This window comes from Cherax quadricarinatus, chromosome 90 (genome assembly GCF_038502225.1).
Source record: "Cherax quadricarinatus isolate ZL_2023a chromosome 90, ASM3850222v1, whole genome shotgun sequence".
NCBI classification, from domain to species: Eukaryota; Metazoa; Arthropoda; class Malacostraca; order Decapoda; family Parastacidae; genus Cherax; species Cherax quadricarinatus.
Genome location: NC_091381.1, coordinates 4,473,968 through 4,489,593, shown reverse-complemented (window position 1 = coordinate 4,489,593; position 15,626 = coordinate 4,473,968). Strand labels below are relative to the sequence as shown.

Sequence of the window (15,626 nt, the reverse complement as noted above, 5' to 3'; positions counted from 1 at the left end):
GAACATTTGTGTAATTCATTTCCAGTGAAAGTATCCAGTGCTTGAATTTAAAAATGTAATTATCGTACTCTTCCATCTGAGTCATGTACAGCCTCCTACTCCATGTTGTCTCTTGCTGCCTCCTTCATCTCAACCTCAGCCTCCTCCTCCAACTCCTCCTCCATCTCTTCCTCAGCCTCCTCTTCCACCTCCTCCTTCATCTCATCCACAGCTGGAGTAACAAGACAATGCATAGAATGTCTTTCTCTGGTTCATAATCCATGCCAAGAATCAAAGCCTGCAAAATTTCGATTCACGGTAGAAAAAAAAAATATTTATTCGTGTATGTCGTTTATAGGTACTTGGATAAATAATTTATGCGTACATTAAGAGTGCTGGCATGAAGCACTTTAATACTTGTAAAGTTTTATGCAGCTGGAAACGCTTGGGCAGGAGCCACGTGACGCTTGTATTATCCACAAGCATCAACACTGCATTCCTGTAACGCCTGTATTAATGCTCTGCATTTATCGTCTGTCATTGAGAAAACAATGGCTCTCGATTACTGTTTTATTGTGGCTGTTCCTATAAAAAATTAAGAATGCTTCATCATTATTTGAAACAATATATAAATTTGATCGCATTTTTATTAGTTTAAGACAAAAGGTCAATAAAGCTGAAAGAGATTGATAATTGGGATAGGTCAGCATTGTTGAAGAAGGTCAGTACGATTGGGTAATATGCATTTGTAAAATGTATTTGCCTCAAGTAAGATTAATTATAGTTCTTGCAATCGTCTTTGCCAGCTATGAGCGAGGAGCCAGGGCCATCTAGTGGTGGAATGCAGCCCTAAATTGTCTGGTGACTTCTAGGTGTGCTGTGGCGTTATTACTTGTCAGAGGGAAATTAGGGAAGCTGGTTCAATTACCTCGTTAGAGGTAATAGTTCCAGCCAGTGAAACCGTCAACTGATTCTCTGATTCTCTCTGATTTTTGGTATTCACTATATATCATTAATTTTGCTTGTGTCGAAATACTTAAAAGATTTGTAATAGTACACATAGTGATTCGGTGAAGGAAGAATCACACAATATAGTTCTGAGTGTAAGTTTTTCTTCGTTAATTAATAATTGTGACACTGTTTGTTTCTGAACATTGCTTATATCCTAACCCAAAATCTCAAACCAGCTTGGTGCTGATGAAGGGCAAGTTAGGTCAGTGCTGTTGGTGAGGGTCAGCGGGGCTGAGATGTTGGATAAGCTAGAGCTGAAGAGGTTATAACTCCAAGGTAATTGTACCAGTATATTTTGGGCATATACAAAATTTCTGAATTCTCATGAAGTATATGCAGCAAGCATATCGTATTATATGAACGTCAGATGATCGCAAAGCTGCTTATCGTAATTAAATTATTATTCAAATTGCCAATGGAACTGTAAGTGATTTAAGAGTCTGAACCTGACTTGATTTAAAATTTCATTAACTATATTCAAGTGTACTAAGTTAAATGACTTTGCTCAATTTTTTTCTGTTACCTCAAGCTGATTATCATCAGATGAGGGATGTTAAAGAAGTTTATTCAATTTGCTTGAAGTCTTTCACATGAGACAGCCGTCCTCACCATTAATGTTTCTTGCGAAACACGTCTTGAATGATTTTTCCAGAGCTATCAACTCCAAACACACACACACACACACACACACACACACACACACACACACACACACACACACACACACACATGGTACACAGTCATGGTACGTAATGATGTATCACAGTGGGCACCTGTGACGAGCGGGGTCCCACAGGGGTCGGTCCTAGGACCAGTGCTATTTTTGGTATATGTGAATGACGGAAGGGTTAGACTCAGAAGTGTCCCTGTTTGCAGATGATGTGAAGTTAATGAGGAGAATTAAATCTGATGAGGACCAGGCAGGACTTCAAAGAGACCTGGACAGACTGGACACCTGGTCCAGCAAATGGCTTCTCGAATTTAATCCTGCCAAATGCAAAGTCATGAAGCTGGGGGAGGGGCACAGAAGACCACAGACAGAGTATAGGCTAGGTGGCCAAAGACTGCAAACCTCACTCAAGGAGAAAGATCTTGGGGTGAGTATAACACCGAGCATGTCTCCGGAAGCACACATCAATCAGATAACTGCTGCAGCATATGGGCGCCTGGCAAACCTGAGAACAGCATTCCGATACCTTAGTAAGGAATCATTCAAGACACTGTACACCGTGTATGTCAGGCCCATACTGGAGTATGCAGCACCTGTTTGGAACCCGCACTTGATAAAGCACGTCAAGAAACTAGAGAAAGTACAAAGGTTTGCGACAAGGTTAGTTCCAGAGCTAAGGGGAATGTCCTATGAGGAAAGATTAAGGGAAATCGGCCTGACCACACTGGAGGACAGGAGGGTCAGGGGAGACATGATAAACGACATATAAAATACTGCGTGGAATAGACAAGGTGGACAAGGACAGGATGTTCCAGGGAGGGGACACAGAAACAAGAGGCCACAATTGGAAGTTGAAGACACAAATGAGTCAGAGAGATAGTAGGAAGTATTTCTTCAGTCATAGAGTTGTAAGACAGTGGAATAGCCTAGAAAATGACGTAGTGGAGGCAGGAACCATACACAGTTTTAAGACGAGGTTTGATAAAGCTCATGGAGCGGGGAGAGAGAGGGCCTAGTACACACACACACACACACACACACACACACACACGCAATCATGCCTTAAGATACGAAAATTTTACGACTGTCTACAGAAAGTTAAGAAACAGGGCTAAACAGAGGCTTAGATCCGTCAAACCCAACTAGATGACTACAGACACAGAGGAAAGCGCATAACAAGCACACTCAAGTTAATACACTCCCCATAAATAAGCATCATCAATATTTTACAAAAAAAAAAAAGTGTGCTGGCCTGCATGACTGCTTCACAACGCATAAGAGCACTGAAAATCCTCTCCAGGATACCATTAGCCAGGTGCATTAAATGCCAGTAGAAAAAAAAAACATTACTTCGTGAATGCTAGTATCTCAGTGCCACCAAACACTGTAGGAATATTATATATATATATAAATATATATATATATATATATATATATATATATATATATATATATATATATATATATATATATATATATATATATATATGATTATTATTAATGTTGTTTAAGCTGATACAATTAGAGGCTAAAGTTGTTATCCTACCCATATTCACTTTAAAGAACAACCATATATATCCCAGGGATACTACCACCCTATGTGGTATCACACAAATGTCTACTAACACCCAGGCTCCTATTTACTACTAGGTGAACAGCACCGAACGACTGAGAAAGAGTTGTCCCATTTCCCTACCTGGCCGATATTGATCCCGTGTCTTTCGGTTGTAAGGTGAAGAGACTACCGAGCTACTAGCCTTTTATGCATTTGACACCATTTTTTACGCCTTTTTCCCGGCTATGAAAAATTTCCATGTGTGCCTTTCAGTTTTTAAGGCCAAATCCCTTACCTTGATAACTAACATCACCTCACCTGCGTCCTCACTTCATCTTCTCAGGGGGTTTGCTGAGGCTGCAAGTTTATCTCCCTCTAATTGCTGAGAGAGTGTGGCAAATATGATGGTCGGGACTGGAGTTACTAGCCTCGTTGTGGAGATACACTCGGTCGCAAGGCTAATGCAAGACCATGGTCAAACACAAATTTGTGAGTATTGACGTTCAGAATATGGAGTGAGTTTTGAAATTACAAGTCGAGTGAGGAATCTCCTTGTGCAGTGCATAATGACACTCTTATAGGTGTGTGTGTGTGTGTGTGTGTACTCACCTAATTGTACTCACCTAATTGTGGTTGCAGGGGTCGAGACTCAGCTCCTGGCCCCGCCTCTTCACTGATCGCTACTGGATCCTCTCTCTCTCTGCTTCCTGAGCTTTGTCATACCTCTTCTTAAAACTATGTATGGTTCCTGCCTCCACTACTTCACTTGCTAGGCTATTCCACTTGCTGACAACTCTATGACTGAAGAAATACTTCCTAACGTCCCTGTGACTCGTCTGAGTCTTCAGCTTCCAGTTGTGAACCCTTGTCCCTGTGTCCCCTCTCTGGAGCATCCTATCTCTGTCCACCTTGTCTATTCCCCGCAGTATCTTGTATGTCGTTATCATGTCTCCCCTGTGTGTGTTTGTGTGTGTGTGTGCTTTCATAACACTAATATATGTATCTTCACATCTCTCGGTGTACAACTTAATGTATAAAGACATTATGGAGGGGAGAATATCACCTGACCGACACACAATATTCACCTGATATACTTACTACAAAACCATAATTAAAGATTTTGCAAAACAAGGAAAAAAAATATATTTCAAATTTTCTCCGGACGATGTATGAGGACAGAATAAGAACACCATAACATGTGTCTCATCATATATCTGCCGATTAATGAATTTAGTTCCTATTTTAGAAATTAAAGCATTATTGACTGGAGATTAACAGGTAACAACCAAGAATATGAAGAGAGACGTCACGGCACGACTAGAGAGAATCAGTAACTTAAAGAGGATCATTATTGGCTTGGCATCCCTTGTTTTGAAAGTTCTCATTATCCATCCTATAATTTTCGTGGCAGACGTGATAGTAACACTGATGTGGTCCTTGAAGATGAGATCATCTGAAATTATCGCTCCCAAGTCCTCCACGTTCGCTTTTCCTCTATTGTGTGGTTAGAATTTGTTGTGTACTTCCTTTTAGCGATTATTTCTTCAAGTTACCTATAACGGAAATTTGTCTGTATTGAACATCATTTTTCGTGGCCCATAGGAAAACTTGGTTTATATCCGAGGCTGTCATCCTGAGTGGATGACAGCCTCGTACAGATTCTCGTATCGTCTACAGTATGAAACACGGTGCTGCGATTTATACACCTGTGTGTCATACTACTACTACTGCTAGTAATAGTCGTACTATTGCTACTCTTCTTCATTACCACATCCTACTACTACCACCACTACTGCAATTACTACTGCTATTGTTACTGCTACTACTACAGTTACTGTTGCTATTGTTACTAATACTACTACTACTACAGCAACAGCTACTACAACTACTCATCCTAATAATTCTCCTCTTACTATTTGTATTAGTACTATTACTACTACCCTTCCTCCTACTACTACTCTTCACCCTCCTCCGACTACTACTCTTACTACAACTATAACTACTACCATTAGTCATTCTCCTCTTCTGCTACTCATCTTCCTTCGTCTCTTTCTCCTCCTACAATTATTACACTACAACTAATACAATTACTACTACTGCTACTACTACTTCTAATAGTACTATTACTACTAGTTTTTCTATTCGTCCTCCTCGTCCTCCTCCTTTAATACTGTTCCTCCTCCTCCTTCTCCTTTAATACTGTTCCTCCTCCTCCTCCTTTAATACTGTTCCTCCTCCTCCTTCTCCTTTAATACTGTTCCTCCTCCTCCTCCTTTAATACTGTTCCTCCTCCTCCTCCTCCTTTAATACTGTTCCTCCTCCTCCTCCTTTAATACTGTTCCTCCTCCTCCTCCTTTAATACTGTTCCTCCTCCTCCTCCTTTAATACTGTTCCTCCTCCTCCTCCTTTAATACTGTTCCTCCTCCTCCTCCTCCTTTAATACTGTTCCTCCTCCTCCTCCTTTAATACTGTTCCTCCTCCTCCTCCTTTAATACTGTTCCTCCTCCTCCTCCTTTAATACTGTTCCTCCTCCTCCTCCTTTAATACTGTTTCCTCCTCCTCCTCCTTTAATACTGTCCTCCTCCTCCTCCTCCTTTAATACTGTTCCTCCTCCTCCTCCTCCTTTAATACTGTTCCTCCTCCTCCTCCTTTAATACTGTTCCTCCTCCTCCTCCTCCTTTAATACTGTTCCTCCTCCTCCTTCTCCTTTAATACTGTTCCTCCTCCTCCTCCTTTAATACTGTTCCTCCTCCTCCTTCTCCTTTAATACTGTTCCTCCTCCTCCTCCTTTAATACTGTTCCTCCTCCTCCTCCTCCTTTAATACTGTTCCTCCTCCTCCTCCTTTAATACTGTTCCTCCTCCTCCTCCTTTAATACTGTTTCCTCCTCCTCCTCCTTTAATACTGTTTCCTCCTCCTCCTTTACTACTGTTCCTCCTCCTCCTCCTTTAATACTGTTCCTCCTCCTCCTCCTTTAATACTGTTTCTCCTCCTCCTCCTTTAATACTGTTCCTCCTCCTCCTCCTTTAATACTGTTCCTCCTCCTCCTCCTCCTTTAATACTGTTCCTCCTCCTCCTTTAATACTGTTCCTCCTCCTCCTCCTCCTTTAATACTGTTCCTCCTCCTCCTCCTTTAATACTGTTCCTCCTCCTCCTCCTTTAATACTGTTCCTCTTTAATACTGTTCCTCCTCCTCCTTTAATACTGTTCCTCCTCCTCCTTTAATACTGTTCCTCCTCCTCCTCCTCCTTTAATACTGTTCCTCCTCCTCCTCCTTTAATACTGTTCCTCCTCCTCCTCCTCCTTTAATACTGTTCCTCCTCCTCCTCCTCCTTTAATACTGTTTCTCCTCCTCCTCCTTTAATACTGTTCCTCCTCCTCCTTTAATACTGTTCCTCCTCCTCCTCCTCCTTTAATACTGTTCCTCCTCCTCCTTTAATACTGTTCCTCCTCCTCCTCCTCCTTTAATACTGTTCCTCCTCCTCCTTTAATACTGTTCCTCCTCCTCCTTTAATACTGTTCCTCCTCCTCCTCCTTTAATACTGTTTCTCCTCCTCCTCCTTTAATACTGTTCCTCCTCCTCCTCCTCCTTTAATACTGTTTCTCCTCCTCCTCCTTTAATACTGTTCCTCCTCCTCCTCCTTTAATACTGTTCCTCCTCCTCCTCCTTTAATACTGGTCCTCCTCCTCCTCCTTTAATACTGTTCCTCCTCCTCCTCCTCCTCCTTTAATACTGTTTCTCCTCCTCCTCCTCCTTTAATACTGTTCCTCCTCCTCCTCCTCCTTTAATACTGTTCCTCCTCCTCCTCCTCCTTTAATACTGTTCCTCCTCCTCCTTTAATACTGTTCCTCCTCCTCCTCCTCCTTTAATACTGTTCCTCCTCCTCCTCCTTTAATACTGTTTCTCCTCCTCCTCCTTTAATACTGTTCCTCCTCCTCCTCCTCCTTTAATACTGTTTCTCCTCCTCCTCCTTTAATACTGTTCCTCCTCCTCCTCCTCCTTTAATACTGTCCTCCTCCTCTTTAATACTGTTCCTCTCTCCTCCTTTAATACTGTTTCCTCCTCCTCCTTTAATACTGTTCCTCCTCCTCCTCCTCCTTTAATACTGTTTCTCCTCCTCCTCCTTTAATACTGTTCCTCCTCCTCCTCCTTTAATACTGTTCCTCCTCCTCCTCCTCCTTTAATACTGTTTCTCCTCCTCCTCCTTTAATACTGTTCCTCCTCCTCCTCCTCCTTTAATACTGTTTCTCCTCCTCCTCCTTTAATACTGTTCCTCCTCCTCCTCCTTTAATACTGTTCCTCCTCCTCCTCCTCCTTTAATACTGTTTCTCCTCCTCCTCCTTTAATACTGTTCCTCCTCCTCCTCCTTTAATACTGTTCCTCCTCCTCCTCCTTTAATACTGTTCCTCCTCCTCCTCCTCCTTTAATACTGTTCCTCCTCCTCCTCCTTTAATACTGTTCCTCCTCCTCCTCCTCCTTTAATACTGTTCCTCCTCCTCCTTTAATACTGTTCCTCCTCCTCCTTTAATACTGTTCCTCCTCCTCCTCCTCCTTTAATACTGTTCCTCCTCCTCCTCCTCCTTTAATACTGTTCCTCCTCCTCCTCCTTTAATACTGTTCCTCCTCCTCCTCCTCCTTTAATACTGTTCCTCCTCCTCCTCCTTTAATACTGTTCCTCCTCCTCCTCCTCCTTTAATACTGTCCTCCTCCTCCTCCTCCTTTAATACTGTTCCTCCTCCTCCTCCTTTAATACTGTTCCTCCTCCTCCTCCTTTAATACTGTTCCTCCTCCTCCTCCTTTAATACTGTTCCTCCTCCTCCTCCTCCTTTAATACTGTTCCTCCTCCTCCTCCTTTAATACTGTTCCTCCTCCTCCTCCTTTAATACTGTTCCTCCTCCTCCTCCTCCTTTAATACTGTTCCTCCTCCTCCTCCTTTAATACTGTTCCTCCTCCTCCTCCTCCTTTAATACTGTTTCTCCTCCTCCTCCTTTAATACCTCCTCCTCCTTTAATACTGTTCCTCCTCCTCCTCCTTTAATACTGTTCCTTTAATATCCTTTAATACTCCTCCTCCTCCTCCTTTAATACTGTCCTCCTCCTCCTACTGTTCCTCCTCGTCCTCCTCCTTTAATACTGTTCCTCCTCCTCCTTCTCCTTTAATACTGTTCCTCCTCCTCCTCCTTTAATACTGTTCCTCCTCCTCCTCCTCCTCCTCCTTTAATACTGTTCCTCCTCCTCCTCCTCCTTTAATACTGTTCCTCCTCCTCCTCCTCCTCCTTTAATACTGTTCCTCCTCCTCCTCCTTTAATACTGTTCCTCCTCCTCCTCCTTTAATACTGTTCATCCTCCTCCTCCTCCTCCTTTAATACTGTTCCTCCTCCTCCTCCTCCTCCTCCTTTAATACTGTTCCTCCTCCTCCTCCTTTAATACTGTTCCTCCTCCTCCTCCTTTAATACTGTTCCTCCTCCTCCTCCTTTAATACTGTTCCTCCTCCTCCTCCTTTAATACTGTTCATCCTCCTCCTCCTTTAATACTGTTCCTCCTCCTCCTCCTCCTCCTCCTTTAATACTGTTCCTCCTCCTCCTCCTTTAATACTGTTCCTCCTCCTCCTCCTTTAATACTGTTCATCCTCCTCCTCCTTTAATACTGTTCATCCTCCTCCTCCTCCTTTAATACTGTTCATCCTCCTCCTCCTCCTTTAATACTGTTCATCCTCCTCCTCCTCCTTTAATACTGTTCCTCCTCCTCCTCCTTTAATACTGTTCATCCTCCTCCTCCTCCTCCTCCTCCTTTAATACTGTTCCTCCTCCTCCTCCTTTAATACTGTTCATCCTCCTCCTCCTTTAATACTGTTCATCCTCCTCCTCCTTTAATACTGTTCATCCTCCTCCTCCTCCTTTAATACTGTTCATCCTCCTCCTCCTTTAATACTGTTCATCCTCCTCCTCCTCCTTTAATACTGTTCCTCCTCCTCCTCCTTTAATACTGTTCCTCCTCCTCCTCCTTTAATACTGTTCCTCCTCCTCCTCCTTTAATACTGTTCCTCCTCCTCCTCCTTTAATACTGTTCCTCCTCCTCCTCCTTTAATACTGTTCCTTTAATACTGTTCATCCTCCTCCTCCTCCTTTAATACTGTTCCTCCTCCTCCTCCTTTAATACTGTTCCTCCTCCTCCTCCTTTAATACTGTTCCTCCTCCTCCTCCTTTAATACTGTTCCTCCTCCTCCTCCTTTAATACTGTTCCTCCTCCTCCTTTAATACTGTTCCTCCTCCTCCTCCTTTAATACTGTTCCTCCTCCTCCTCCTTTAATACTGTTCCTCCTCCTCCTCCTTTAATACTGTTCCTCCTCCTCCTTTAATACTGTTCCTCCTCCTCCTCCTTTAATACTGTTCCTCCTCCTCCTTTAATACTGTTCCTCCTCCTCCTTTAATACTGTTTCTCCTCCTCCTCCTTTAATACTGTTCCTCCTCCTCCTTTAATACTGTTCCTCCTCCTCCTCCTTTAATACTGTTCCTCCTCCTCCTCCTTTAATACTGTTCCTCCTCCTCCTTTAATACTGTTCCTCCTCCTCCTTTAATACTGTTCATCCTCCTCCTCCTTTAATACTGTTCATCCTCCTCCTCCTTTAATACTGTTCATCCTCCTCCTCCTCCTCCTCCTTTAATACTGTTCATCCTCCTCCTCCTCCTTTAATACTGTTCCTCCTCCTCCTCCTTTAATACTGTTCCTCCTCCTCCTCCTTTAATACTGTTCCTCCTCCTCCTCCTCCTTTAATACTGTTCCTCCTCCTCCTCCTCCTTTAATACTGTTCCTCCTCCTCCTCCTCCTTTAATACTGTTCCTCCTCCTCCTCCTTTAATACTGTTCCTCCTCCTCCTCCTTTAATACTGTTCCTCCTCCTCCTCCTTTAATACTGTTCCTCCTCCTCCTCCTTTAATACTGTTCCTCCTCCTCCTTTAATACTGTTCCTCCTCCTCCTTTAATACTGTTCCTCCTCCTCCTCCTTTAATACTGTTCCTCCTCCTCCTCCTTTAATACTGTTCCTCCTCCTCCTCCTCCTCCTCCTCCTCCTTTAATACTGTTCATCCTCCTCCTCCTCCTCCTCCTTTAATACTGTTCCTCCTCCTCCTCCTCCTCCTCCTCCTCCTTTAATACTGTTCATCCTCCTCCTCCTTTAATACTGTTCCTCCTCCTCCTCCTTTAATACTGTTCATCCTCCTCCTCCTTTAATACTGTTCCTCCTCCTCCTCCTTTAATACTGTTCCTCCTCCTCCTCCTTTAATACTGTTCATCCTCCTCCTCCTTTAATACTGTTCCTCCTCCTCCTCCTTTAATACTGTTCATCCTCCTCCTCCTTTAATACTGTTCCTCCTCCTCCTCCTTTAATACTGTTCCTCCTCCTCCTCCTTTAATACTGTTCCTCCTCCTCCTCCTTTAATACTGTTCCTCCTCCTCCTCCTTTAATACTGTTCCTCCTCCTCCTCCTCCTCCTCCTCCTTTAATACTGTTCCTCCTCCTCCTCCTCCTTTAATACTGTTCCTCCTCCTCCTCCTCCTCCTCCTCCTTTAATACTGTTCATCCTCCTCCTCCTCCTCCTCCTCCTTTAATACTGTTCATCCTCCTCCTCCTCCTCCTCCTTTAATACTGTTCCTCCTCCTCCTCCTTTAATACTGTTCCTCCTCCTCCTCCTTTAATACTGTTCATCCTCCTCCTCCTTTAATACTGTTCCTCCTCCTCCTCCTTTAATACTGTTCCTCCTCCTCCTCCTTTAATACTGTTCATCCTCCTCCTCCTTTAATACTGTTCCTCCTCCTCCTCCTTTAATACTGTTCCTCCTCCTCCTCCTTTAATACTGTTCCTCCTCCTCCTCCTTTAATACTGTTCCTCCTCCTCCTCCTCCTTTAATACTGTTCATCCTCCTCCTCCTCCTCCTCCTTTAATACTGTTCCTCCTCCTCCTCCTTTAATACTGTTCCTCCTCCTCCTCCTTTAATACTGTTCATCCTCCTCCTCCTTTAATACTGTTCCTCCTCCTCCTCCTTTAATACTGTTCCTCCTCCTCCTCCTTTAATACTGTTCCTCCTCCTCCTCCTTTAATACTGTTCCTCCTCCTCCTCCTTTAATACTGTTCCTCCTCCTCCTCCTTTAATACTGTTCCTCCTCCTCCTCCTCCTTTAATACTGTTCCTCCTCCTCCTCCTCCTCCTCCTTTAATACTGTTCCTCCTCCTCCTCCTTTAATACTGTTCATCCTCCTCCTCCTTTAATACTGTTCCTCCTCCTCCTCCTTTAATACTGTTCCTCCTCCTCCTCCTTTAATACTGTTCATCCTCCTCCTCCTTTAATACTGTTCCTCCTCCTCCTCCTTTAATACTGTTCCTCCTCCTCCTTTAATACTGTTCCTCCTCCTCCTCCTCCTTTAATACTGTTCATCCTCCTCCTCCTCCTCCTCCTTTAATACTGTTCCTCCTCCTCCTCCTCCTCCTCCTCCTCCTTTAATACTGTTCCTCCTCCTCCTCCTTTAATACTGTTCCTCCTCCTCCTCCTTTAATACTGTCTCTCCTCCTCCTCCTTTAATACTGTTCCTCCTCCTCCTTTAATACTGTTCCTCCTCCTCCTCCTTTAATACTGTTCATCCTCCTCCTCCTCCTTTAATACTGTTCCTCCTCCTCCTCCTCCTCCTCCTCCTCCTTTAATACTGTTCCTCCTCCTCCTCCTTTAATACTGTTCCTCCTCCTCCTCCTTTAATACTGTTCCTCCTCCTCCTCCTTTAATACTGTTCCTCCTCCTCCTCCTTTAATACTGTTCCTCCTCCTCCTCCTTTAATACTGTTCCTCCTCCTCCTCCTTTAATACTGTTCCTCCTCCTCCTCCTCCTCCTCCTCCTTTAATACTGATCCTCCTCCTCCTCATTTAATACTGTTACTCCTCCTCCTCCTTTAATACTGTTCCTCCTCCTCCTCCTAATCCTCGTCCTCCTCCTCCTACATTAATTATCTTCCTCCTCCTCCTCCTTTAATACTGTTCCTCCTCCTCCTCCTTTAATACTGTTCCTCCTCCTCCTCCTTTAATACTGTTCCTCCTCCTCCTCCTTTAATACTGTTCCTCCTCCTCCTCCTCCTTTAATACTGTTCCTCCTCCTCCTCCTCCTTTAATACTGTTCCTCCTCCTCCTCCTTTAATACTGTTCCTCCTCCTCCTTTAATACTGTTCCTCCTCCTCCTTTAATACTGTTCCTCCTCCTCCTTTAATACTGTTCCTCCTCCTCCTCCTCCTCCTCCTCCTCCTCCTCCTCCTTTAATACTGTTCCTCCTCCTCCTCCTTTAATACTGTTCCTCCTCCTCCTCCTTTAATACTGTTCATCCTCCTCCTCCTTTAATACTGTTCATCCTCCTCCTCCTTTAATACTGTTCCTCCTCCTCCTCCTTTAATACTGTTCCTCCTCCTCCTCCTTTAATACTGTTCCTCCTCCTCCTCCTTTAATACTGTTCATCCTCCTCCTCCTCCTCCTCCTTTAATACTGTTCCTCCTCCTCCTCCTTTAATACTGTTCATCCTCCTCCTCCTTTAATACTGTTCATCCTCCTCCTCCTTTAATACTGTTCATCCTCCTCCTCCTTTAATACTCTTCCTCCTCCTCCTCCTCCTCCTCCTCCTCCTTTAATACTGTTCCTCCTCCTCCTCCTTTAATACTGTTCCTCCTCCTCCTCCTTTAATACTGTTCCTCCTCCTGCTCCTTTAATACTGTTCATCCTCCTCCTCCTCCTTTAATACTGTTCATCCTCCTCCTCCTTTAATACTGTTCATCCTCCTCCTCCTCCTTTAATACTGTTCCTCCTCCTCCTCCTTTAATACTGTTCATCCTCCTCCTCCTCCTTTAATACTGTTCCTCCTCCTCCTCCTTTAATACTGTTCATCCTCCTCCTCCTCCTTTAATACTGTTCCTCCTCCTCCTCCTTTAATACTGTTCCTCCTCCTCCTCCTTTAATACTGTTCCTCCTCCTCCTCCTTTAATACTGTTCCTCCTCCTCCTCCTTTAATACTGTTCCTCCTCCTCCTTTAATACTGTTCCTCCTCCTCCTCCTTTAATACTGTTCATCCTCCTCCTCCTCCTTTAATACTGTTCATCCTCCTCCTCCTTTAATACTGTTCCTCCTCCTCCTCCTTTAATACTGTTCCTCCTCCTCCTCCTTTAATACTGTTCCTCCTCCTCCTCCTTTAATACTGTTCATCCTCCTCCTCCTCCTCCTCCTTTAATACTGTTCCTCCTCCTCCTCCTCCTCCTCCTTTAATACTGTTCCTCCTCCTCCTCCTCCTTTAATACTGTTCCTCCTCCTCCTCCTCCTTTAATACTGTTCCTCCTCCTCCTCCTTTAATACTGTTCCTCCTCCTTCTCCTCCTCCTCCTCCTTTAATACTGTTCCTCCTCCTCCTCCTCCTTTAATACTGTTCCTCCTCCTCCTCCTTTAATACTGTTCCTCCTCCTCCTTCTCCTTTAATACTGTTCCTCCTCCTCCTTCTCCTTTAATACTGTTTCTCCTCCTCCTCCTTTAATACTGTTCCTCCTCCTCCTCCTTTAATACTGTTCCTCCTCCTCCTCCTTTAATACTGTTCCTCCTCCTCCTCCTTTAATACTGTTCCTCCTCCTCCTCCTCCTTTAATACTGTTCCTCCTCCTCCTTCTCCTTTAATACTGTTCCTCCTCCTCCTCCTTTAATACTGTTCCTCCTCCTCCTCCTTTAATACTGTTCCTCCTCCTCCTCCTCCTCCTCCTTTAATACTGTTCCTCCTCCTCCTCCTTTAATACTGTTCCTCCTCCTCCTCCTCCTCCTTTAATACTGTTCCTCCTCCTCCTCCTTTAATACTGTTCCTCCTCCTCCTCCTTTAATACTGTTCCTCCTCCTCCTCCTTTAATACTGTTCCTCCTCCTCCTCCTTTAATACTGTTCCTCCTCCTCCTCCTCCTCCTCCTCCTCCTTTAATACTGTCCTCCTTTAATACTGTTCCTCCTCCTCCTCCTTTAATACTGTTCCTCCTCCTCCTCCTCCTTTAATACTGTTCCTCCTCCTCCTCCTCCTCCTCCTCCTTTAATACTGTTCCTCCTCCTCCTCCTCCTCCTCCTCCTCCTCCTTTAATACTGTTCCTCCTCCTCCTCCTCCTCCTCCTCCTTTAATACTGTTCCTCCTCCTCCTCCTCCTCCTCCTTTTACTACTACTACTGTTATTTCTACTTCAACTACTGTTATTACTACTTCTCTTCGTCATTCTCTCCTTTCTCCTCCCTCCTCATTCTCCTTCTCTTTTTGCTCCTCCTATTTATCATCTTGCTCCTGCTCCTCCTATTACCGCTGCTGCTAATACTCCTATTTCTGTCCTTCCTCCTGCTTAATATAATAGTAAACTTTTGCTATATATCAGCCCTGACTCAGGAACACTTATAAGAAACATATAAGAAACATAAACACTAACTAAATAGCTGACTAAATAGCTGAATGTGGTAGATACGTAAGAGATCGAGACTTTTATGTGATGTTTCGTTCCAGATACTACTTTGTTAAGAACATAAGAAAGAAGGAACACTGCCGCAGGCCTACTGGCCCATGCGAGGCAGGTCCAGTTCTCCCACCGGCTTAAGCCAATGCCTTAACCTAGTCAAGTCAGGTCATATTCACTTAGCAGCACAAGCTAGTCAGGTCCAACTCGCACCCACCCACCCCCACTCTTGTATTTATCTAACCTAATTTTAAAACTATACAACGTCTTAGCTTCTATGACGGTACTCGGGAGTTTGTTCCACTTATCCACAACTCTATTACCAAACCACTCTGAGATAGACTTCATAAGGTACTTTTTTAGGGAGAAATGTACAGTAAGAAGGCTATCTCTTCGATATGTGATTCAAAGTCTTTATTCACTCTGAGATTCGAAGAATAAGTATCGTAGCATATGGTACAACTGGAAGCCTTAGAGAATATAGTTTTCCATACATTGCACAAGTGTTTAATTTATTCATATATCGATTTTACACACCTTGCGTAATACATTGAGATTCAAAAAATGCAGTGACTGATAACAGAAGCCAGACATGCGCTATTATAGCCAAGAAGCCCCGGAACCCTACATGGACAACATCACCAAGACAGCCAACACACCTCAAACACACGTTATAAGACGCTTATGCCCAGGGGAGTTCTATGATCAAGAGGCACGTACTGACTGTTTATATCACGCATGAACGCTCTGAAATAGCTTCGAGGTCTCAAGGACACATAGCAACAAACGTCAACACACCAGGATGAACGCTGAAATCACCTATACCTACGGAGATACGTTATATGATAACAGTGTCAAAGATATTCTTGAACACACATTAAGAGGCACGAGAATTTAGGAAACGTGCATTAAGTGATGTTCTTAAATATG

At 43.8% G+C, this 15,626-nt stretch overlaps 1 long non-coding RNA gene across 1 annotated transcript in view; it reads left to right on the top strand.

Annotated features, from left to right (window-relative positions):
* The first annotated feature begins 1,156 nt into the window (after positions 1–1,156).
* LOC128693327 (uncharacterized) overlaps positions 1,157–15,626 on the top strand; it is a 99,926-nt gene continuing 85,456 nt past the window's right edge. Inside the window, exons 1-2 of the long non-coding RNA XR_008407705.2 lie at positions 1,157–1,266; positions 3,559–3,704. This is a non-coding gene — a long non-coding RNA (uncharacterized lncRNA). The remainder of the gene's footprint in view (positions 1,267–3,558; positions 3,705–15,626) is intronic.